The 23,247-nt window shown below is 40.2% G+C and overlaps 1 pseudogene; it reads right to left on the bottom strand.

The window, feature by feature from the left end:
* Positions 1-16,493: 16,493 nt before the first annotated feature.
* LOC105883799 (splicing factor 3B subunit 2 pseudogene) lies at positions 16,494-19,347 on the bottom strand (annotated as a pseudogene).
* Positions 19,348-23,247: the final 3,900 nt, after the last annotated feature.

Below are 23,247 nucleotides of genomic sequence, written 5' to 3' on the forward strand. Positions count from 1 at the left end.
GCTCCCTCCAAGACCTTCTTCAAACTACTGTTTGAGATTTACTGCACCGTGCAAAGAGCTGTTTATCAATACTGCCCTCTTTTATTAGTTACCCCTATCTCTCCTCCCATGCTCCCCAAATATATTCTCAATGATTAAAGGCATAAATTCTGCCTTATTTATCCTTTAAAATTTCCCATGGTATATTTCTCACACATAACAGGCACGCAAAACCATCTTTCCCTTGATTGTCAGACCACATCCCAGGTAAGGCAGTACTGTGGCACAGATCCTACACAAGAAAGATGCCACCTATTATTCTAAGTGGGAAATGAAAGGCGAGCTTAGTGAAGCTGTATGTTCTAAATATGTAAAAATTACTTTTCCATTTACCATGTAAAAATGTAAAATTGCTGACTGCCTTCCCTTTCAGCATTTAAGCTGCAAAGGCAATGACTATATAATACAGTCAGGCACAAACCAATTAATACAGCTTTAAAACAAGCTATGGTATATATGTATGTGTCTACACATATAGACATATATACACACATACATATATACACATGTGTGTATATATATATATATATACATACCACATATATTTAATTTTCAAAAGTACCATACACTATACAAAAAAGTATACGATGAGATAATCAGTTACCCATGTACCTACTGCGCCACTTAAGAAATAAATGAAAGGCCCCATATCTATACCACCCTAATCGCCTTCACTTTCATCCCCAAAGAGACCTTTGTTATCCTCAATTTACTATTTATCATTGTCTTTCATTTCTTTAAAACTATAACACAGATGTGGGTATCCCTAAGGACCTTTTTAAAGCTTTACACAAATAATGTAGATATTATACAAATACTATAGTAAAACACATTTTTTTCTGCCTATGTTCTTTTTGCTAGGATCATGTTTGTAAGATTCAGCCTCTTTGATATGCATTGCTTTTATTCATTTCTCACTGGTGTATATAATATTTCATTGAATAAACATACCACAATTTGTTTTCCTACTTTCCTGGTACTGGACACTTAGGATATCTCTAATTTATAGCCCAAAGAAACAATTTTGCTATAGACATTCCTGTGCATTGCATCTGTTTTATATATAAAACTGACTCTAGATCTGTTCATGCTCAATTTTACTAGTTATTGCTAAACTATCCTCAAAACTGTTTCTCCAGTTGATACTCTCACTGACAGTGTATGAAGAGTCCCTACAACTCTACATGGGGACTCTGTTTTTTAGTTTTTGCCAAATGCATGAATATAAAATTGTATCTCACTATGGTTTTATTTTGCAAGTTCTTATTTACTAGTGAGGTTGAATGTATTTTCATGTGTTTATCAGCCATTTATTAGTTTAGTTTTTTTTTTTTTTTTTTAAACTATGAATTTCTAGTTGTGTAGTAAAGAATTTGACTTTTCCCAAAAAGAGGCCTGGCCTTTGTCCTCAGCTTCTTAGTAGTCTCTAAGCCTTTGGAATATCACTCCTGTTAGGAGTGTGTTTGTTTGCCTGGGGGCCTCGGATCATAAGAAATAGACTAACAATGTAACTAACAATGTAATTTATGGTGGGGGCATTGAGTTTGCCCTCCAGAGGGCCTGGAAAACGAGGTCAGCCAGTTGGACGGCATACCATGAAGCCTCAATAAAGACTCTAGACACCAAACCTCAGGTGAGCTACCTGGTTGGCAGTACCTCAGGAGTAATGTCACACATTGACCCTGGGAAAGTAACACTGACCCCTCCCAAGGGGAGAGGACAACTGGGAGCTCTGCATTTGGTCCTTTCCTGGACTCTGGCCTATGTGATTTTTCCCTTGGCTTATTTTAATCTTTTAAAGATTTTAAAAGCCTGTTGATTTTAATCCTTTCCCTATAATAAACTGTAACTGTGGATATATGAAAGCTTTCAGTGAGCAAATAACCAAACCTGAGTGTGGTTTTGGAAACCACCTGAACTTTCACTTGGAGTCAGAAATGCAGATGACCTTACACATTGTACCCTCTAACTTTGCAATGTCTTACCTCTTCTGCCTATTTAGCCTATTATATTGTTTGGCTTGTTTTAAAAAAGTTGATTTGTAGAAGTTCTGATATATTCTTAGTATTAATCTTTTTTCTATTATGTGTATTACATATATATCTTTTTGTAATTTATTTTCTTTTTGGTGTCTATTGATGAATAGAAGATTTTGATTTGACTGAAATATCTCAATCTTTCTTTTAAAATTTCATTTTATTTTTAGAGACAGGGTCTTGTTCTGTTGCCTAGGTTGGAGTACAATGGTGCAATCACAGCTTACTGTAGCCTCAAACTCCTGGACTAAAGTGATCCTCCTGCCTCAGCTTCCTGAGTAGCTGGGGATGTGCCACCATGCCCAGCTAATTTTTTTTTTTGTACAGATGGAGTCTTGCTATATTGCCCAGGCTGGTCTGGAACTCCTGGCCTCAAGCAATCCTCCCACCTCAGCCTTCCAAAGTGCATGAGCCACTGCAACCAGCCTCAATCTTTTCCTTTACGATTTTTGCTTTCTTTAAAATCTTATTTAAGGCCGGTGGCTCACACCTGTATTCCTAGTACTCTGGGAGGCAGGTGAGAGGATTTCTTAATTAAGCTCAGGAGTTCGAGACCTTGTCTCTACAGAAAGAACGAAAGAAAGAAAAAAAGAAAGAATGAAAGAAAGAAAGAGAGAGAGAGAGAGAGAGAGAGAGAGAGAGAGAGGAGGAAGGGAGGGAGGGAGGGAGGGAAAGAAATTAGCCAAACAACTAAAAATAGAAAAAATTAGCTGGGCATGGTGGCGCATGCCTATAGTCCCAGCTACTCCGGAGGCTGGGGCAGGAGGATCGCTTGAGCCCAGGAGTTTGAAGTTGCTGTGAGCTAGGTTGACACCACGGCACTCTAGCCCAGGCAACAGAGCGAGACTCAGTCTCAAAAAAAAAAAAAAAAAAATCTTATTTAAGAATTCCCTTCCTACTCCAATTCCCCAAAGACATTCCCTTATAAAAAAATAAAAGTGTAAATGTTTTATTTTTCACAGTTTGGTCCTTAATTTTTCTGCAGTTTATTTATGTGTTTGGTGTGAGACAGGAATTGCTATGAAAATAATTAGATTCGGCTACAAGCAAGTGAATTGAAAAGTAGTGGATTAGGCCAGATGAGGCAATCCTGTAGTCCCAGCTACTTGGGAGTCTGAGACAGGAGGATTGCTTAAGTCCAGTAGTTTGAGATCAGCTTGGGCAACAGAGCAAGATCTTGTTCTAAAAAAAAAAAAAAGGTTATAAGGCCTACATAAATATTCTATTTCTAAAGACTTTTGAAAAGTTGAAAGGTTACCTCTTAAAATAAAATACATTTTCTCTAAATTCTCAAATTTATTGGCATAAGATTATACAGATGCTTTTTTATCTTTTTAATCTCTCCTACATCTGTAGTCATGTCCCTTGTTATTTATTTGTGCCTTCTCTTTTTCCTTGCCACAGATTTGTCTACTTTATTACCAAATTTTGGAATGTTTAATCTACTGTCTTCTATTTAATTGCTACTCTTATTTTTAATCTCCTTTCATTTTTTAAATATGTGTTTATTTTGCTTTTTTTTTAAGACAGAGTCTTGTTCTATTGCCCCTGGCTAGAGTGCAGTGATCATCCTAGCTCACTGCAACCTCAAACTCCTGGGCTCAAGTGATCCTCCAACTTCAGCCTCCTGAGTAGCTGGGACTACAGGCTCATGCCACCACGCCTGGCTAATTTATTCTAGTTTTGGTAGAGAGGGGGTCTTGTTCTTGACCTCAAGTGATCCTCCTGCTTAGGCCTCCCAGAGTGCTAGTATTATAGGCGTGAGCCACTGAGCCAGGCCTATTTTGCTTTTTTTAAGAACTTCAAGTTGAACATTTAGTCCATTAATTTTCAGCCCTTTTTGTTTTCCTATTATGAGCATTTAAAGATATAAATTTACATTATAATACTGTTTGGGAAGCATTCCACAAGTGTCATTATCATTCAGTCCTCATTTTTAACATCCATCATAATTTCTGTTCCATGAAATTTTAGTGTTGTCTTTAAATTTACAGATGGCTTTGGAAAGTTTTTGTTTGGTGAATGTGATGTTGTTTGTTTGTTCTGTTTTCTGTTATTGAATCCTAATATAGTTGCATAGTAGTAAAAAAGTATGGTCTGAGTCTTTGAAATTTGTTGAGATTTACTTTGAGGGATAATATATGGTTAACTTTTGTTAATGTTTCATGTGTGCTGGAGAAGAAAGTGTTTTTAAATTATTCTTTTATATTTGTTCATTAAATCAAGCTTATTATGTGTGTGATTCAAATATTCTTTATCCTTAATGAATGTTTTATTTGCTTCATCCATCAATGAAGATGAGCAATAAGATAACCATATAATTTATGGTCCGAACCAGAACATTTGAGAATGAAAATAGGCACAAAAACAACTAAGATTACATAATTTCTTGAAATGTTTATTGACTGACAAATTGTTTCAATATTAAGGGATCTTAAAACTTGTTGTATATAAAAACGAGTTTAAAAAATAAAATTTTCTCATAATTTTAAAATTATTTATATTGATTATCTGAACACTAAATGTAGCAAAATAGCATAATTATGCTCAGCATATATTTGTATATATTAGTCCATTTCTGTCTAAAAAAACTATTTTTCAATACGGTTTTATTATTATTTTTTTAAGAGACAGGGTCTTACCGCTGCCCAGGCTAGAGTGCAGTGGCTATTCACAGGTGCTATCAGAGTGCAGTGCAGCCTGAACTCCTGAGCTCAAGCGATCCTCCTGCCACAGCTTCCCAAATAGGTGGGACTACAGGTGCATGCCACTGCACCCAGTCACGTGAATTTTTAAACTGAATTTAGAACAGCATTCACTATAATGTCAGATATTTCACCTTTGAGAGAATCAATTTCAAAAATTTTGCTTTGACTTTGCAAACTGTATTTTAAAAAAGGGAACAATTAGCTCCTTTTTTGGGGAGTGAACTTAAGCTGATTTTCTATTTAAAGTATATGATAAAACTGATTAAAAAAAACTGTCATCCTGTAACTGTTTTCAAAGTTTGCTGCTCAAGAAAACTTCGAATTGAGAAAGAAGGAAACTAATTTAAAAGAACTCTTTCATCTAAATGAAAAAGCATTCTTTACAGAATGATGTGTCCACGTACATTCTGCAACTGCACATTTTAAATTAGCTTCTGGTACACTCTTCTTAAAATAAGTATTAACTTTGAAGTAGATGATATTACTCTTTAGAAAGTTTGTCTTCCAGGATTCACGTGGTCAGTGTTACCTCTTTGGCCCCTGCGGTACAAACATTTTATGCAGATGACTAATTCATCATCAATTTATTGACAAATAAAAAGTATTTGATTTTTTAAATTAAACACGCATTTTCATTTTATTGAGATTCTTATTTCCATAGTAGTTCATTATAGAAGTTTTACAACAAATTCTTCACTAGGTCCCTCAAACTGTAGATGGATTTGATTACGATATTTTTATAAGGTTGTAGCCCTTAAGTCCCAGGCCTCAAGTATAGGTCTTAGGTCCTACTTTATGCAAGGGTCTTAGTTTTAACTCTCTACTGTACCAGGCCTGGCTGGTACAGTAGGCCAGGCTTGAACTGGCTAAGACACAGCCCTCCCTAATTCCTCTGGTGAATTCCTGCTCCTCAGGGAAGTCCATGGTTTCAACACATGGTCATCAGCCTGTTTTCTGCTTCTATTTTTGGCCCTGGTGGAGTTTCCTCACTTTCTTTTAAGCTCAGCTAGAAAAAAAGATGTTTCTTTTCTGTAAAATGGGAATGATGATGATGATAATATAAATTCCTGCTCCAGGAATTTAATCTACTGCAATATATAATAAAATCTACTGCAATAGATAATAAAATAGGAATAAAATCTACTGCAACCATTTGGACAAATGATGAGGATGCTTGAGATTAAGCAGCTGAGATTGGTCAATAGAGACAAGCCAATACTCTTGTAAAACAACACTGGACCGCACAAGCAATGCTGCTAAAACTACCGAAGCTGGACTTGGAAACTGTCATCCACTGTATTCACCAGACCTGGCACCAGTTGACTACCACTTCTTTCAGGCTTTGGACCACTTCATGCAAGGAAAACTATTCAATGCTCAACAAGCTGTGAAAAACATCTTTTGTGATTTCATCGCCACTCCCTCTCCAGGTTTCTTCACTCCTGGCATAGACAGCTACCATTAAAATGGCAAAACTGTGTCTACAGTTTAGGCACATATTTTGATTAATTGTACTGCTTCTTGTTTGGGATATAATAAACTACATTTTTGATTTGAAATTGGACATTTCCTGTTTAATGACCTAATAGTTCACTGCAACCTCAAACTCCTGGGCTCAAGTGATCCTCCTGCCTCAGCCTCCAGGGTAGCTGGGACTATGAGTGTGTGCCACCACGCTGGCTAAGTTTTCTATTTTTTCTAGAGGCAGGGTCTCACTCTTGCTCAGGCTGGTCTTGAATTCCTGACCTCAAGCAATCCACACACCTCAGCCTCCCAGAATACTAGGATTACAGGCATGAGCCCCCACACATGGCCCACATAAAACTTTTAATTCTCCCCCAATTTTACTAATATCCTACTATTGACTAAAAGCCTTACCAATAACATAAATAGTTGATTAACACATATTTTGTATGTTATATGTATTATATTCTGTATTTTATTGTAAAAGTAAGCTAAATAAAAGAAAATGTTATTAAGAGAATCATAAAGAGGCTGGGCAGATATGAAAATACATTCAAATATTTGAATACATTAAATATATTTTATATGACTTCATGTACTTTACATAAAAATATTCAAAACAGTATTATACTTGCCAATAATTACCCATATTTTGATTTTGATTTTTCATCAGAATTTCTGGGATACTTCCCAGCTAAACATATTAAGATTCTAGAGAAAAATAAAAGATGACATTAAGCCTCCAAGTAAGAAAATTTGGGGGTGAGAAATAGCAGATGTCTAGGAATATACAACCAAACCATACATACATTTAAGTTACAAAGTTTTTAAAATTTAAACAATTCTTAAAATTCCCTTACAAAAAACATACTGATCATGTTTAAATACGTATCTTAAATATCTAAAACAAATATTTTTCTTCTTGGTCACCCCCCCCCCCCCAATCCTAGTGAAATAGATAATAGCAGATGAGTAGTGACAAAGTGACAAGGTGTTTCGGACATCGGCTAAATGTGAAAGGGCTAAATGTGAGAAGTTTGGTTTGTCATACTTCCTGAATAAAGTAATTAGATCAGAAACATGAACCGTAGCCTATATAATTTGCACTTTTGTAGACGATGTTACATAGGCATATAACTGTCATATCATGTTTAAAGATCTTTTCCTGCTCCCAAATTATCAATAATGCTCATTGCAGAACAGATGGGAAATATAGAAAAGTATGGCAAAGAAAACAAAAACACCTGTAATCTTACCACATAGAGATACTTACTGGCAATATTCTGGTGTTTATTTCCTTTCTTCTAAGCATATAAAAATATAAATATATACATATAAAAATGTAGTTATATTGCTTACAGAATTTGATATCTTACTTTATTCACTGAATAAAATGGTGTTGAGTTGCTCTCTCTTCTTTTTATATATTCTTCACAAGAATTTATGATATTAATTGCCAAATGAAAAATCTTTCATTGAATGGATGTAATATAAAATAATTTAAAGAGTGGTATTTATAATTTTATAGCTTTTACTTATATTTTGTATATTTAGTTTGTATTTTTATAGCTTTTAGTTTTATTTTGCACATTTTATATATTTTTTATTTTGTTATTTTGTACACACTTTTAAAAGCTTTAAAATTACAAATATATACCACATTTTTGATAACTGATGCCTCTCAGCACACAGTTCAACTGGTACCTGGTCTCGTTATGTTTTCATAACCTCTCAATGGCTAGGAAGAGCCTCCAAGTTAGACACCGTATACAATGGTACTATAGCTCAGCAGTTAGAGTCACATTCCTGAGTCGCATTTGAAAGCAACAGATTCTGTAGTAAGTCACACATGGATAACTGAAAGTCTGCTTGTAAAGTTCACATGCTGAACTCCTATAAGCTGTAAAACAGAGTATATGGGTTTGTGATCCAACCTATTCCTAATTGTGGTGTATAAAATGAACACTGTTACCTAGAAGAGTAAGAATGAAAGGCTGAGGCATATTAAGTATTATTCATTAGATTTATTGCTTACTAGAATCAAGGAAGCTTTTCAACTTTCAGTTAGTCCAAAGGGAAAAATTAATTACCTCAAGTTCATTATATTCCCTATATAATGCCATAATAATTTTTAACCAAATAAACCATGACAAGACTTATGGTTAAATAAGAGTGATACTTAGTGTTTTATGAGATCCAAGGGGAAAGATTCTTAAATTATAACCTTCTGTTAGGTTTTATTAAATATAATTAAATAAAATGTCCTGTCAGAAAGGCAGAATACGGAACACAGATATGAAGTTGGAAAACCACATCTGTTCATAAATATAATAATGGAATAAATCACTTGCTTCAGAAAAAATTCATTCCCAAATATTGATTTAACAGGCTATCTGTATTATAATCATAGCCCAAAAGAGGCTCAAAATAAGGCATTAAGGCAATCAGTTACAATACACTTAGATGTCCACAATCTTTTATCTGTTCAAATAAAATATGTCATAATTTATCTGGCTTCTGTTTACTTTGATTCTTAGACCTGAAAGCAGAATTTTAGCTTAAAACATTAGACTAAGTAAGTATTATAAGAAACATGTTTTCTGCATTGTAGTCATCTGCCATCTACAGTAATTACCAGGTTTAATATCATAAATTAGCTCAGTATCAAATAAGGCAAAATGAAATACTGGGTTATCCGTGACACAGATGTGTGTAAATAAGTACACCTAGCTCTTTTTCTTATCAGAGCTACATTTTTTTCCAGTGGGTACTATCAAAGTGTTCTCCCTAATAAGTACAGCTGGCCCTCGGTATCTGCAGGTCCACATCATCAGATTCAACCAACCAGATCAAAAACATTCAGGAAAAAAAGGATGGTTATGTCTGTACTGAACTTGTACAGACTTTTTTTTAATCCTTATTCCCTAGATATTAATAGTACAGTATAACAAATACTTACATAGCATTTACATTGTTAGGTAATCTATAGATTGTAAATAATCTATAGATGATTTAAAGTATATAGGCAGATATGCATAGGTTATATGCAAATATGCCATGTAACATAAAGGATTTGAGGATCACAGATTTTAGTATCTGTGGCAGGGGTTGGGGGTGGGGTGTGTCCTGGAAGCAATTCTCCATGGATACGGAGGGACAACTGTATGTTCCCAACCTGGCACACAAATGATGCTCTCCATGTGTTCTTTATTCTTATACAACTGAAGGTGTGTAGCCAAATGATTCAGTGACATGGAGATGAGGCCTCAAGAAACAACCCCTTCCAGGTCTGAGAATAGAAATAGTCATTCAAATATGTAGCTCAATGTCATTCTGGGCTAATTTCTAGGACTCTCTCTCCTAAAACAGGGCTTCTTTTTTAGCTAATCTAACTGGCATAAATTCATGAGAGGGAAGGAAAGGGAGATCTTACCTATAGTATTCCGGCTACAAAAAACAAAAAGTCATGACATTTGATCAAAATCCTCCTTCTAAAGACTTCCTTTTAAAAATCTGGAATTTATGGGCGGGGCGTGGTGGCTCACGCCTGTAATCCTATAAATAGAAAGAAATTAATTGGCCAACAAATATATAGAGAAAAAATTAGCCGGGCACGGTGGTGCATGCCTGTAGTTCCAGCTACTCAGGACGCTGAGGCAGAAGGATTGCTTGAGCCCAGGAGTTGGAGGTTGCTGTGAGCGAGGCTGACGCCACGACACTCACTCTAGCCTGGGCAACAAAGTGAGACTCTGTCTCAAAAAAAAAAAAAATCTGGAATTTATGAAAATATTAATTTCATAACTCTTTAGAAGCTACGCTCACTAATGTGGACAACTTTAAAGAAGAGCCAAGAAAAATGAGCTTACAGCATAGTGATATAGGCTTTTTGGCACTGTCTTTATATAGGTATCTGTCCCTTCCTGCAATACTGGAACATGGTAGGGATCTAACACTCAACATGCAGCACAGTGGAGCCAAAGGAACCTTAGGCAGTCCAGACTGATCAATAATGCTGTTAACAGTATGTGACTTATAGTTGGCCTTCAATCTCATTCTTACTATTATCTTTTTCAAGACAGAAGATTTTTAGATCACCCATTCTTTTTTTTTATTAGGAACTTTATACAAAAAGAAATGTATTTTTAAAATTTTTATCTATTATTTTTAAAATACAACTTAAATGTTTATGGGCGAATCAGCTTTGGCTAGCTCACATGGGACATACATCAGAATAAAATGATTTTCTTTTATGGTAGTAAGAGGAAAATGTATTTAAGTGAAATTAAAGTAATAACAATTGCTAACATTCATTGAGCCTTTACTGTGTGTCAGGCACTATTTTAAGTACTTTACATGGATAACCTCATTTAATTTTCCCAACAGCTCTATTAAATGTGATGGTATTAATATCCTCAGTTTACAGATAAGGAAAGTGTAAATAGTGTAGATACAATTTAAATCATTTTACCAAAATTATTTTTGTAGGCTGCCCTTCATAAGAACTCAAGGTCTGTGTTTACTAATAGCATGAAACAGATTATTATCGTGTTCCTCTTAGGTACAACAAAATGGTGAAGTTGCCCCAGCTTTGATGGATTTCTTTGTTCTAGCTAGTAGCAAGTTTTAAGTTGTTTACTAGTGCAGCTCTCCTAAGAGAGCAGTGATTCTGGCAGTCCGAGGGGGCAACAGCAAATCAAAGATGGGGGCCCATACCCTGGCGGCAGGGGGATTATCAGGCCTAAGGACAAGCACATTTCTAGGAATGTGGTTTCTGCAGAATACAATATTCACACATCGAAGTGAGTAGTCATGACATTATAAAAGTGAAATCAGAAGGGAGGAGTGGGGATAGAGTATGGTGAATTTCCTTCAATCGCAATTGAACACAATCAGCTTCTTCCTGCCTAAAAATTATGGTCCTACCTCACATTTCTTCAAATATATTAATTTTTTGTTTGTACAACATCCTGAGTGGTGCTTCTGTCATACCAACAAAAAATCTTTGTGTGAAAGTTTGAAAACAGCTACTGCTTTCAATTGAAAGTAGGAACAAAAAGTGCTGATTTCTTTTTTAGGTATGACTAAAGCAGATTATGTGTTTGGATCCCCTTCTTCACCTAGCCCTCTGAGACCAACTGGTACATTTGTTCAGGTAAATCTAGTGCAAAACTGAGAAGGAAGCCTCTGTCATCTCTTTATTCAAGAGACACTTACTGAGTGCTCGCCCCTCTGTGCCAGGTCCCGGCCCAGGTGCCCTGGGCCCTCCTTCCTTCTGACTAACCCTCACCACTCCTCTGAGCGCTCACCTGCGGTGCGTGGTGAGCCTGGCTGGGCACTGGGTAGCAGGGCCTTGTTTAAATATTCCAGCTTACACATCTTGCTTTTCAGTTAACTTGCAAAATTCCGCTACCCACACGACTAACTTCAGCTCTCCTTGGATACGGTTTCGGTTTCAAGGCTGTTTCAGATGCTATTCCTTTCGATTTTGTAAGCCAGTGTATTTCATTTTTTAGGCAGTGCTTTTACATGAAGACAAAAAGAAACAAAATACAACAGTTTTTTTGAGTCCCCAGTCAGGTATGTGGGTTTTAAAAAAAACACAAATGTGTGTTATTTTATTTACTGCATACTTTACCACGTGCCTTTTGCACTCTTGCTTTGAATAAGTAGTTTCAACAGGGATGGACATCAGAATCACTTGGGGTAACTTTTAGAAACAGTTTCCTGACCTCCACCTTCATTTCCTAAATCTGATTCTCCAGTGGTTACACCTGGGCCTGTGTATTTTGTAAATGTTCCTGGTGATTCTTATGCCACCCCTGAGTAGTAACCATAGTCTTCAATTATTCGTTCCTCCCCTGTGCTTTTTGTTTCTGCTTTGAAATTGCTGCTGTCTTAACAGCAGTGTTTTCTCCTTGTGGGGATTATTTGCTACGCACCAAAAAAAGGAAAGAAAGTAATTGTTAGCCTGAACCCCACTCCTCACCTCAGCTACGCCATTTACTCATTCCTTCAGCAAGTATTTATTAATCCTTCCCCTCCCTTCCTAAGTGCAGGGCACTGGCTTCAACACTAAAGATACCTCAGTGAGCAAGCAAAGCCCCTTCTCTCATTGACTCCACATTCTGGTCAGAAGATATAGACAATGAGGAAATGCGTAAATATTAATAACATTTCACGTGGTGGCAGATGCTAAGAAGAAATACAATGCAGGAAAAGGGAAAGAGTGTTGGACAAGGAGGCAGCCTCTCTGATAAAGTAACATTTAAGCAAAGAATCAAATGAAAGAAAGGGGCAAGTCAGGGGGAAATTGGCACTGGACCGTTAAAGGCAGAGCTGAAAACAGCTCTTGTCTTGCAGCATCGCTGAGGCAGTGTGGCAGGAGTGGAGCAGGCCAGCGGGTGACCAGTAGTGATACGGAAAATGCCTGGCGCTGGGACGTGGCCACTTGCTGCCTTCCCATCGCTCTGCATCTCCGTGGGCCAACCCTGCGTGTGGCCAGTTGGAGGGCATGCTGCTGGGGCCCGCCCGCAGCAGAGAGCCAGCCGGCCGCCACTGCCTAGATTACGGCCGCTGCTTGCTTGATCCTGATTGGGTAATTTTTGAATCCCACTGTTTTTGATTGGATGTTAAAGCTTGTTGTTGATTGGATGTTAAAGCTTGTAGTTGATTGGATGCTTTTTGAGCCCTACCAAGGGTATAAAAGCAGGAGGAGCCCAGGAAGTGAGGAAGAAGGAGCAGAAGATCAAAAGACAGGAAGAGAGCTGTATCACTGGGTGTGCTGAGCCTGCCAGAGGAATAAAGGCTGTTCTCCGACTCTTCCTGTGCCGCAACAGTAGGAGGTGAGGTCACAGAGCAAATGGGTCTGAATTGTGAGTGTCTTCAGCAACAGTAGCCACTGGAGTGTTTTTCTCTAAATCAGATGAGACTGTTACAGGGTTGTAAGCCAATGAGTGATGTTATTTTAAAAGACTTACAGCTGTTGTGCAGGGGCAAGAGTGGAGATTTAGAATGCCAACTAGGAGGCTACCACAGTAGTTCAGGAGAGAGAGATGACTGGTCATATTCTGGATGTTTTGAACATAGCACCAACAAGATTTGTTGATGGATTAGATGGTAAAGTATGAGAGAAAAGTGACTCAGAGATGACAGTCCAATTTTGGGCCTAAACACTGGAAAAATGAAGACTGAATTTACCGTGCAGGGGAAGACTCAGAAAATAGAAGGCTTGGAGCAGAAATAGAGTTCTATTTTAGACATGTAAGTTTAAGATACCTTTTGGATACCTGAGTAGCGAGGTTGAGCAGCCAATTTAGATACTCCAGGAAAATAAACAAAGGAGACCAAGACAAAGTGGTCAGTGGGGGTTGTTGGTTCCAGGATACCCCCCACACCAAACCCGCGGATGGCCGAGTCCCTTGCAGGCACCCTCCATATCCGCAGGGAACGTAACTGTACTTTGAATGTTATTAACAGGAGAAAAATTAATGGAATTATTGAGTTATTGAAGTATCTGTCAATAGCAAGATGAATTATCTCAAGTAAAAAGTGATCCAAACAGAACTAGGCATTTACTTTTTTGATGTGTGAATTTCACAGATTTTGGGGTTTTTTAAATAATTGAGGAAAACATTTGAAATGGCATCAGATCTCTTTATAATCAAAATTTAAAAGAAAGGTAAATAGGCAGATAAGTAGGCTCTATGAGAAAACAGAGCAACTGTGTCCTGGGAAGGTTTGTAATTATTCTCAGTAGAATGCAGAGACTTAAAAATAAGAGTTTGGTGTGTACAGTGCCTCACACCTGTAATCCTAGCACTTTGGGAGGCTGAGGTGGGAGGATCACTTGAGGTCAGGAATTTGAGACCAGCCAGAGCAAGACTGGGCAAGACCTTGTCTCTACAAAAAATAGAAAAATTAGGTGAGCGTGGTGGTGTGAGCCTGTAGTACCAGCTGCTCGAGAGTCTGAGGAGGGATGATTGCTTGAGGCCAGGCGTTTGAGGTTGCAGGAGCTTTGATGATGCCACTGCACTGTAGCCTGGGCAACAGAGTGAGACCTTATCTCAAAACAGAAACTAAAAATAGTTCTATTGGGAAAACCCCTACATCAAATAAAAGTGAAATGAGAATGGGCCTGCTGTGGGGTGAGCTGAGTGATACTGAGAGCAACCCTGAAAGGTAGGTGAGGAGATTGATGCCCTAGATCAAGCCCAAGTTGACTCTGAGAGTGAGTCCAAGAGATGAAGTACATGGGAAACACTCCAACCCATCCCATGTTGCTGGAATTCTTTTCCCCCATAATTCCTCTGAGATTTTGAGGTTCGCATAGATACCATGTGTAGACAAACCAAAAGAAATGTTATTTTCATAAGCTTCAGCCTTCAAATATTTTCAAAACATTTTACATAGGAAAAATACTGATCCTTCTTTGGTCAAGATGTTCATTTTGCCAAGCATATAAAGTATAGTAGTGTTTAAGGACATGGTTTCCTGCAGTCAGATTACATGGCTGTGACTTCTAGCTTTGTGATCTTGAATGACCTCCTTATCTTCCACATGCCTCAGTTTTCCCACCTGTAAACAGGGGATGATAATACCTGACTGGCAGTGATGTTGAGAAATTCATGTAAAAGCACTTAGACCAGCACCTGCATGTGTGAGAGCAGCAAAAAGCTTGTGGTGCCGATTCCATTGATGTGTCGTTACCTCTGCAGGGTACTGCCATGCCTGCAGGCCCCAGCATTCTTCCTGCTGGAGGCTTCACACATTGGAAAGCAGAATTTTACTATAATTTTATAATTTGTTTTAAAGTGGGAGAAATAGGGATGCCTGGCATTACCAATTGACAGTAAGTTGGATTTCTGTAATTACCTTCTCAGTAAAAGATTTACTACAGAGAAAATTTATTACAATAATTATGGTACTTTATATAAGAAAAAATGAAAACATTTATAGGTGGTTAAAATCCATCCAATAAATTAAACTCTTCCAGTATGTATACGACAGATTAAGTTTTTCCTTGATAAATGTATGCAAATCACTTACATTGTTATAAGTGTGAAATAATATCTCAACTGTAAGTAGTATTGATTTCTCCAAAGTTCTTCCTTTCCATAGTATTAAGTCTGTCTGTGACCCACAAGCAGTTTCCTAGGAGAGCGTGTTGGTACAGACAGCCCCTGCTCTCATACTTTAGCTGTACTGACCTTTGGCAAGAGGTTTAGCTTCTCTGAGCACCAGCTGTCCACTCCATTGAATTGGTGGTAACACCACCTATCTTACAGGGTGCTAGAGAAGATAAAAGCACCCACCCACAGTAAGCACTCAGGTTCTTTCCTCTCTGGATACTTACCTCCATGCCTTTCTACTACTAGGCTGCATATAGTTCGTAACTCCCAAACTAGACAGTAGTGGACAGAAAGTTCCAAGGATTTCCTTCTTCCTCATTGTTACTCCCTCCCCCATGTACACACAGCTAACACAGTGCCTTACATATTCAATAAGTTTTATTGATTAAATGTGAACACATTTTAAAGAAATAAGACTAAGTGGGAGAATGGTTAAGAACATTAGTGTTGGCCAGACATAGTGGCTCACACCTGTAATCCCAGCACTTTGGAGGCCAAGGTGGGAGGATCACTTGAGACCAGGAGCTCAAGACCAGCCTGGGCAATGCAGCCAGACACTGTCTCTACAAAAAATAAAAAAGTTAACCAGGCATAGTGGTGCACGCCTATAGTCCTAGCTACTTGGGAGGCTGAGGCAGGAGGATCACTTGAGTCCAGGAGTTCAAGGCTGCAGCAAACCATGATGATGCCCCTGCACTCCAGTCAGAGTGAGATCCTTACTAAAAAAAATAAATAAAATGTGAGTTTTAGTCATACCCTTGGGTTTGAAATCCAGCCCAAACATTTATTAGTTGTGTGACCTCTATCAAGTTATCTGTGCCTCAGTTTCCCTATTGGTAAATTGGGCTAACACCTCACAGGACTATTGGGCAGATTAACTTCATACAGATAAAGCACTCAACACAGCAGCAGACACAGACACTTCACTCAATAAATTATCACTCCCCTTGCCCTAATCAACCCAGGGCCAAATAACCAGGCAGCCTCTATACCCTGAAACCCACTGAAATTATTCAAACTATTAATATCTAACTCTAAACCTGTTTAGCCTGCCTCTCCCATTCCTTCCCACAAAATCCACAATAAACACTCTCGCCAACATTCTCCTTTTCCTCTTTTTTTTTTTCCCCTTGGAAACAGCTTTATTTACAAAACACATCTAAGATAACATGAAATGACAAGCTTTTGGGAAATGCAGGCGAGGTGGCTCTTGGGGACCCATGTGTGAAGCCCAGACATCCAAACGACCTAAAGGAGGGCCAGGTGTGTGACAGGGACCTAAAATTTGAACTCCTTGTATTTCTTGCTGCCCCCACGGCTGTCCTGGGGCTGAGCTTTCCGCTTCTTTTGCTTCTGTTTGGCAGCATGCTCCGCCACCATGTCACTGAAGTCTTCCTTCTCCACTTGTGCCTGCTGCTCCCGCACGTGCTCCTCATACTTCTGGGTCATGGCCATGGGATCCAACTCCAACTCTTCAGGTGCCAGGGCCACTTCCACACCTTGCAGCTGGGGGGCCGGGCCCTTCCGGCTCATAACTGTGGACATGTCATAAATGTGGGTTGATCCCATCATAGCTCCCCCAACGGTGGCTGTTCTCTTCTCTGGCAATACAGTGAACAGCTGAGGAGTCTCACTTCCATCCATTGCCTCCTCAATCTTCTTCTTTCTCAGCTCAATGATGAGTTCAGGGGTCTCCATTCCAGCTGGGACTGATGAGAACCCTCCAGGAGTGATGAGGCCACTGTCTGCAGGGGTAATAAAGCCTGTCTCATCTGGTTTGTCTTCATCGCTATCCTCTTCTTCCTCTTCTTCTGAAGATTCTTCATCAGATGGCTCCAGTTCCCCCCAAGGGGTCCGATCAATCTCTTCTTCCTCAGTCTTGGTCTGAAATTCAGCAGCATTGGTTCCAAACACGTCCCCATAGAGTGGTTTCCCAGTCTCATCTACTGGGGGTTTGCCCCAGCCACCAGCATGGTACCCAAAGGAACAGCTCTCAGGGATGGGCGAGTGCAGGCCGGGGATTTTCAGGTTGGGGTAGGACGGGGGTGGCCCATATCTCTGCATGGCAATCAGCCACGGAGGAGGGACCTTGTGGGCATTTGGTCCTACTGGCATCCCCAAGGAAATCCTTAGCTCGTCGGACAAATCTCTTGGCTTCTTCTTCAGTCGTGTCTCAAACTCCTTCCCCTCATAGTATAGGTCCCCATGGATGGTCAGCTTTGGTTTGGTCTGCCACTTGAAGAAGGCATCATGCAGTTTCTGGTAGTCAATGTCAATCTTGCCCATCTTGGGCCGAACCTTCTCTCGCATTTTTGACTTCATGGTCTTCTGTTCTTCCTTTTCCTGCAGGGCCTCCCGCATCTCCTGGATGCCTGTGCGTTTGATGAAGTCTGGCAGCTCGAACGGGGGCTTCTCGATACCCCGTTTACCCTGCAGGTACTTGCGCTTAAAACACCAGTGGCGTGGCACAGGCACGGAGTTCCGAGTGGCCTTGAGGTGAACCAAGAGCTTAGGGTCCTGTGCTGTCACATCATGCATCTCCACGACGTCAGGCCGAGCCACCAGCTGCTTGAGCTCAGCCACAGTGAAGCGATTCATCCGGCGCATCTTCTTCTTGGACAGCTTGGGGGCTTCTGGCTTTTCCTGTTCATCATCACTGCTGTCATCGTCACTGTCCTTGTGCTCCTCCTCAAAGCCCTTCTTCTTGGGGGCTGCAGAATTCTCCAGTTTGTCAAGTTTCTCTGGCTCCTTCTCTTTCTCCTTCTTCACATCGTCGGTGAGCTTGAAAGCCTCAAAGATCCTGTTGAAGAAGATGAAGTTGGGCTCGTAGATTTCAGGTTCTTTGGTCACATACTCGATCTCAACATCAGCAGCTGGGGAGTCAGAGCCCCGGGACCGGGCTGAGTCTTTCTCTCGGTCCCCAGAGCTCTCAGATGACACCCCCCCCGCACCCGCTGGGGTTTTTTCTTCTTCTTTCGGTTCCGACGCTTCCGGTTTTTCTCTTTTTTGGATATGGACACTGTGTCCTCCTCAGTCTCTGATGCTGACTGGCCCAGGGATGAGCGAGTGTCTGTTTCCATTTCCTCTTCCTCCTGCTGAGAGTTCATCTCCTCCTGGCGGCTCTCCTTCAGCTGCAGGATCTTCTCCAGGGCCTGGGGTATCTTGGGGCCCACAGAGGGGTCATCCATCTCTCTGTTCTCATCTCCAGGGGGTGGGGGGGGGACCACGAGGCCGAGGAACAGGGGCTCCCATGGGCAAAACAGTGGGAGTGGGGCCCACTGGAGCAGCCACTCGAGGACCCAAAGGAGTGCGCACACCCATCTGGCCCAAGTCTTGTGGGGGCCGAGGGACAGGGGTGCCCATCTTGGCAATCTCCTGCTGCCGTTCCTGCTCCAGTAACCCGGCTGCCCGCTTCTGCTGCTCCAAAAGCTCATGTTCCTTCAGTGAATGATCTCCCTGCTGCTTGGCACGCTCCTCTTGCTGCATCAACAACGCCGCCTGCTGTTGTGCTAGCTTCAGCAGCTCCTCCTCTGACAGTCCCACAGGCTCACCCACACGGAGGGAGTGTGGGGGGCCCAAATTTGGGGGATGGGCCATAGGAAAGCCAAGGCCTGGTGGAGGTGGTGGGGGTGGCGGAGGAGGTTGCAGAGGGGGGAGTCCCATCGGTGGCGGTGGCATGGGAATGCCAGAAAGCTGTGCTGACATGGGAGGTGGGGCAGCTTTGTCCCCATCTTCCCCTCTCAAAATCGGGGGCCGATTCAGCACAATGCCAGTCTGGCGAGTGTAGCTCTGCAGCCGCTCCACCAGCTCCTCGCAACTCCCCTGGATCGGAGCGCCGATCTCTGCCAACTTGGCCTGCAGCTCCTGGGCAGCCCAGGCGCCATAATGCCCAGGAGGTGGCTGCGGCGGCAGCTGCAATTCGGCTTTGGGAGGCTCGGGGATCTCGGTCGCCATCTTAGCCGCAGGAAGGCTCGCGCCTCCTTTTCCTCTTTTGCCTCCTGACCAACCCTGATGTTCCACCATGTGCCCTGCATGGCACAGGCTGCCTTCTTTTCTTGGGAACTGTGACTAACAAACTATCTTTGCAATGGCTATCATTTCTTGATCTATTGGCCTTACCACATTTGAATAAGAATAAAACCCACTTTGGGAACCTGAAGTGGGAGAATCACTTGAGGCTAGGAGTTCTAGACAAGCCTGGCCAACATAGTGGGACCCTGTCTCTACCCCAGAAATTTACAAATTAGCTGGGTGTGGTGGTGTGTGTCTGTATTTCTAGCTAATTGGTAGGCTCAGGTGGGAGGATTGCTTGAGCCCAGCAGTTAGAGGCTGTGGTGAGCTGCGACAGTGCTACTCCATTCTTGCCTGGGTGACAGAACAATTCATCTCTACAAAAAAATTTAAAAATTAGCTGGGCATGGGAGAGCACACCTGTAGTGCTAGCTACCCTGGAGGCTGAGGCAGGAGGATTGCTTGAGGCCAGGAACTCAAAGCTGCAGGGGTGCATATGTGGGAATATCCAGAGCTGCTCTGTCCCAGGTATGTGCCCAGTTATGTGTGATGTCTGAACTTGCTGCCCCAGCCCTGGCTCAGTGACCACCTTGCTGTAGCCCTCCCAGTCTGACCACCATGCACCCTATGCCTCATGCCGTGCTGCTGGGAGAGAGGCTCCTGATGCCCTGACTGCCTCTGTTTGCTCACCTGCCAGCCTCAGCCCCCCTGCACTCCAGGGGTTATTTCCCAAGGCCCTCCCAGTGTGAACACTGCACAAGCAAGGCCTCAGCTTACCCCAGCTAGAGTGCAGTGGCACCATCATTGCTCACTACAACCTCAAGCTCCTGGGCTCAAGCAATCCTTCCTCCGCCTACTGAGTAGATGGCACTAAAGGCACATGCTACCATGCCTGGCTAATGTTTCTAGGTTTTGTAGAGACTGGGTCTCTGCTCTTGCTTAGGCTGGTCTCAAATTCCTGGCCTCAAGCAATCCTCCTCCTTTGGCCTTCCAAAGCACTAGGATTGCAGGATTGAGTCACCATGCCTGGCCCTTGTTTGTGCCCTTTTTCTTTCATCAGTGTTTTGTAGCTTTCAGTGTACTAGTCTTTCACTTCTTTAGTTAAGCTTACTCTTAAGTGTTTTATTCTTTTTGGTACTACATTAAATAGGATTATTTTCCTAATTTCCTTTTCAGATAGTTCATTGTTAATGTATAGAAGTACAACTGATTTGTGTATGTATGTTGATTTTGTATCAACTTTACTGAATTTATTAGTTCTAACAGTTTTTTTTTTTTAAATGGGGTCTTAAGGTTTTCTACACATAAGATCATACTGTTTATAGACAGAGACAATGTTACTTCTTCCTTTCCAATTTGAATCTCATTTTTTTCTTGTCTAATTGCTCGGGCTAGGACTACATTGAATAGATGTGGCAAGAGCGGGCATTCTTCTTTGATTTCTGATCTTAGAAACGCTTTTAATTTTTCATTCTTGACTATGATGTTAACTGTGACCTTTTTATATATGGTATTCATTATGCTGCCATAGTTTCCTTCTATTCCTACTTTGTTGAGTGTTTTTTATCATCAAAGATTGTTGAATTTTTATCAAAAGCTTTTTCTGCAGCTATTTGAGATAACCGTGTGATATTTTTTTTATCCTTTACTCTGTTAATGTGCTGTATCACATTAATTGATTTTCATGTTTTCATGCATATACTTCATTCAATATGATTTTTTTTTTTTTTTTTTTTTGAGGCACTCTACCTGGGCTAGAGTACGGTGGCATCAGCCTAGCTCACAGCAACTTCAAACTCCTAGGCTCAAGCAATCCCTTCCTAGGCTTCAGTCTCCGGAGTAGCTGGGAATATAGGCATGCACCACCACACCTGGATAATTTTTACTATTTTTAGCACAGATGGGGTCTCACTCTTGCTCAGGCTGGTCTTGAACTCCTGAGCTCAACCAGTCCTCCTTCATTGGCCTCCCAGAGTGCTAGGATTACAGGCATAAGCCACTGCGCCCGGCCCTTCAATATGATTTTTATCCTTGCATCCTAGGGATAAATCCCACTTCGTAATGGTGTATGATCTTTTTAATGTGCTGTTCAATTTGGTTTGCTAGTATTTTGTTGAGGATTTCTGCATCAATATTCATTAGGAATATTGGCCTGTAGTTTTCTTGTGTCTGGCTTTGGTATTAGGATAATTCTGGCCTCATAGGATGAGTTTGAAAGTGTTACTTCCTCTTCAGTTTTATTGGAAATCTTTAAGAAGACTGGTATTAATTCTTCTTTAAGTGTTTTGTAGAATTACACAGGGAAGCCATCTGGCCCTGGGCCTTTTTTTGTTAGGGGATATTTGATTATTGATTCTATCTCCATACTAGTTACAGGCCTCCACAGTAGTTATAGGTCCAACTTTCTATTTTCTCCATGATTGAGTCTTGGTTTTATCTTTCTTTTTCTAAGCTATCCACTCTGTTGGTATATAATTTTTCACAGTCGCTTATGATCCTTTTTATTTCTGTGGTATCATTTGTAATGTGTTCTCTTTCCTGATCTTAAAGATTCCTGATCTTATTTTAATCTTCTGAATATTTTCTTAATTATATTAGCCAAGGGCTTGTTAATTTTATCTTCTTAAAAAAACCTCTTATTTTAGTTGATGTTTCTATTGTTTTTTTTCTATTTTCTGATTCATTTATTTATGTTCTAATATTATTTATTTCCAACCTTCTGCTAACTCTGGACTTAGTTTGTTCTTCTTTTTCTGACTCCTTGAGGTGTAAAGTTTGGTTGTTTATTTGAAGTATTTCTACTTTTGTAATGTAGGCATTTATTGTATAAATAATAAACTTCCCTCTTAATACTGCTTTAGCTTTAAATTTTGGTATGTTGTGTTTTCATTTTTTGTTTGTTGTTGAAGCATTTTCCAACTTCCTTTTTGATTTATTCCATGGCTTAATGGCTGTTCAAGAATGTGTTTATGTAATTTCCACAAATTTGTGATTGTTCTAGTTTTCCCTCTGTTATTGATATCTAGTTTCACTCTACTTTGTCAGTAAAGATACTTTGCGTGATTTCAGTTTTTAAATTTGTTAAACTTGTTTTGTGACCTAACATGATTAATCCTGAAGAAAGTTGTGTGTGTGCTTGAGAAGAATGTATATTCTGCTGCTGCTGGGTGGAATGTTCTGTATATGTCTGTTACACCTATTTGGTCTATAGTGTCTTTCAAGTCCTCTGTTTCCTTATCAATCAGTGGATGTTCCATCCATTATTGAAAATGAAATATTGAAGTCTTCTATTATAATTGTATTGTTGTCTATTGAAAGGAAATGGTTTAGGCTGGGTACAGTGGCTCACGCCTATATTCCTAACATTCTGGGAGGCCAAGGTGAGAGAATCGCTTAAGCTCAGGAGTTCGAGACCAGCCTGAGCAAGAGCAGACACTGTCTCCACTAAAAATAGAAAAATTAGCCATGCATCACACTGTGTGCCTGTAGTCCCAGCTACTTAGGAGGCTGAGGCAAGAGGATCACTTGAGCCCAGGAGTTTAAAGTTGCAGTAAGCTACAATGATGTCACTACACTCTAGGGTGACAGAGTAAGACTCTGTCCCAAAAAAAAAAAAGAAAAAGAAAGAAAATGATTTAATATCGCCATTTTGTTTTTTTCTGTTTTGTGTTTTCTTTTAGTCTTTAGTTCTTTTCTCTGTCCTCCTTTGTGTTTTGTTGATTTTTTTTTTTTGCATTCATATGCTTTGATTCCTTTCTCTTTTTCTTTTGTATAATTTCTGCAGTTTTGTTTTTTTTTTGTAGTTACTTTGTAGCTTACATGACACAGCTTATAGTTATAACAGTCTATTTTAAGGTGATA

This window comes from Microcebus murinus, chromosome 12 (assembly GCF_040939455.1).
Source record: "Microcebus murinus isolate Inina chromosome 12, M.murinus_Inina_mat1.0, whole genome shotgun sequence".
NCBI classification, from domain to species: domain Eukaryota; kingdom Metazoa; phylum Chordata; class Mammalia; order Primates; family Cheirogaleidae; genus Microcebus; species Microcebus murinus.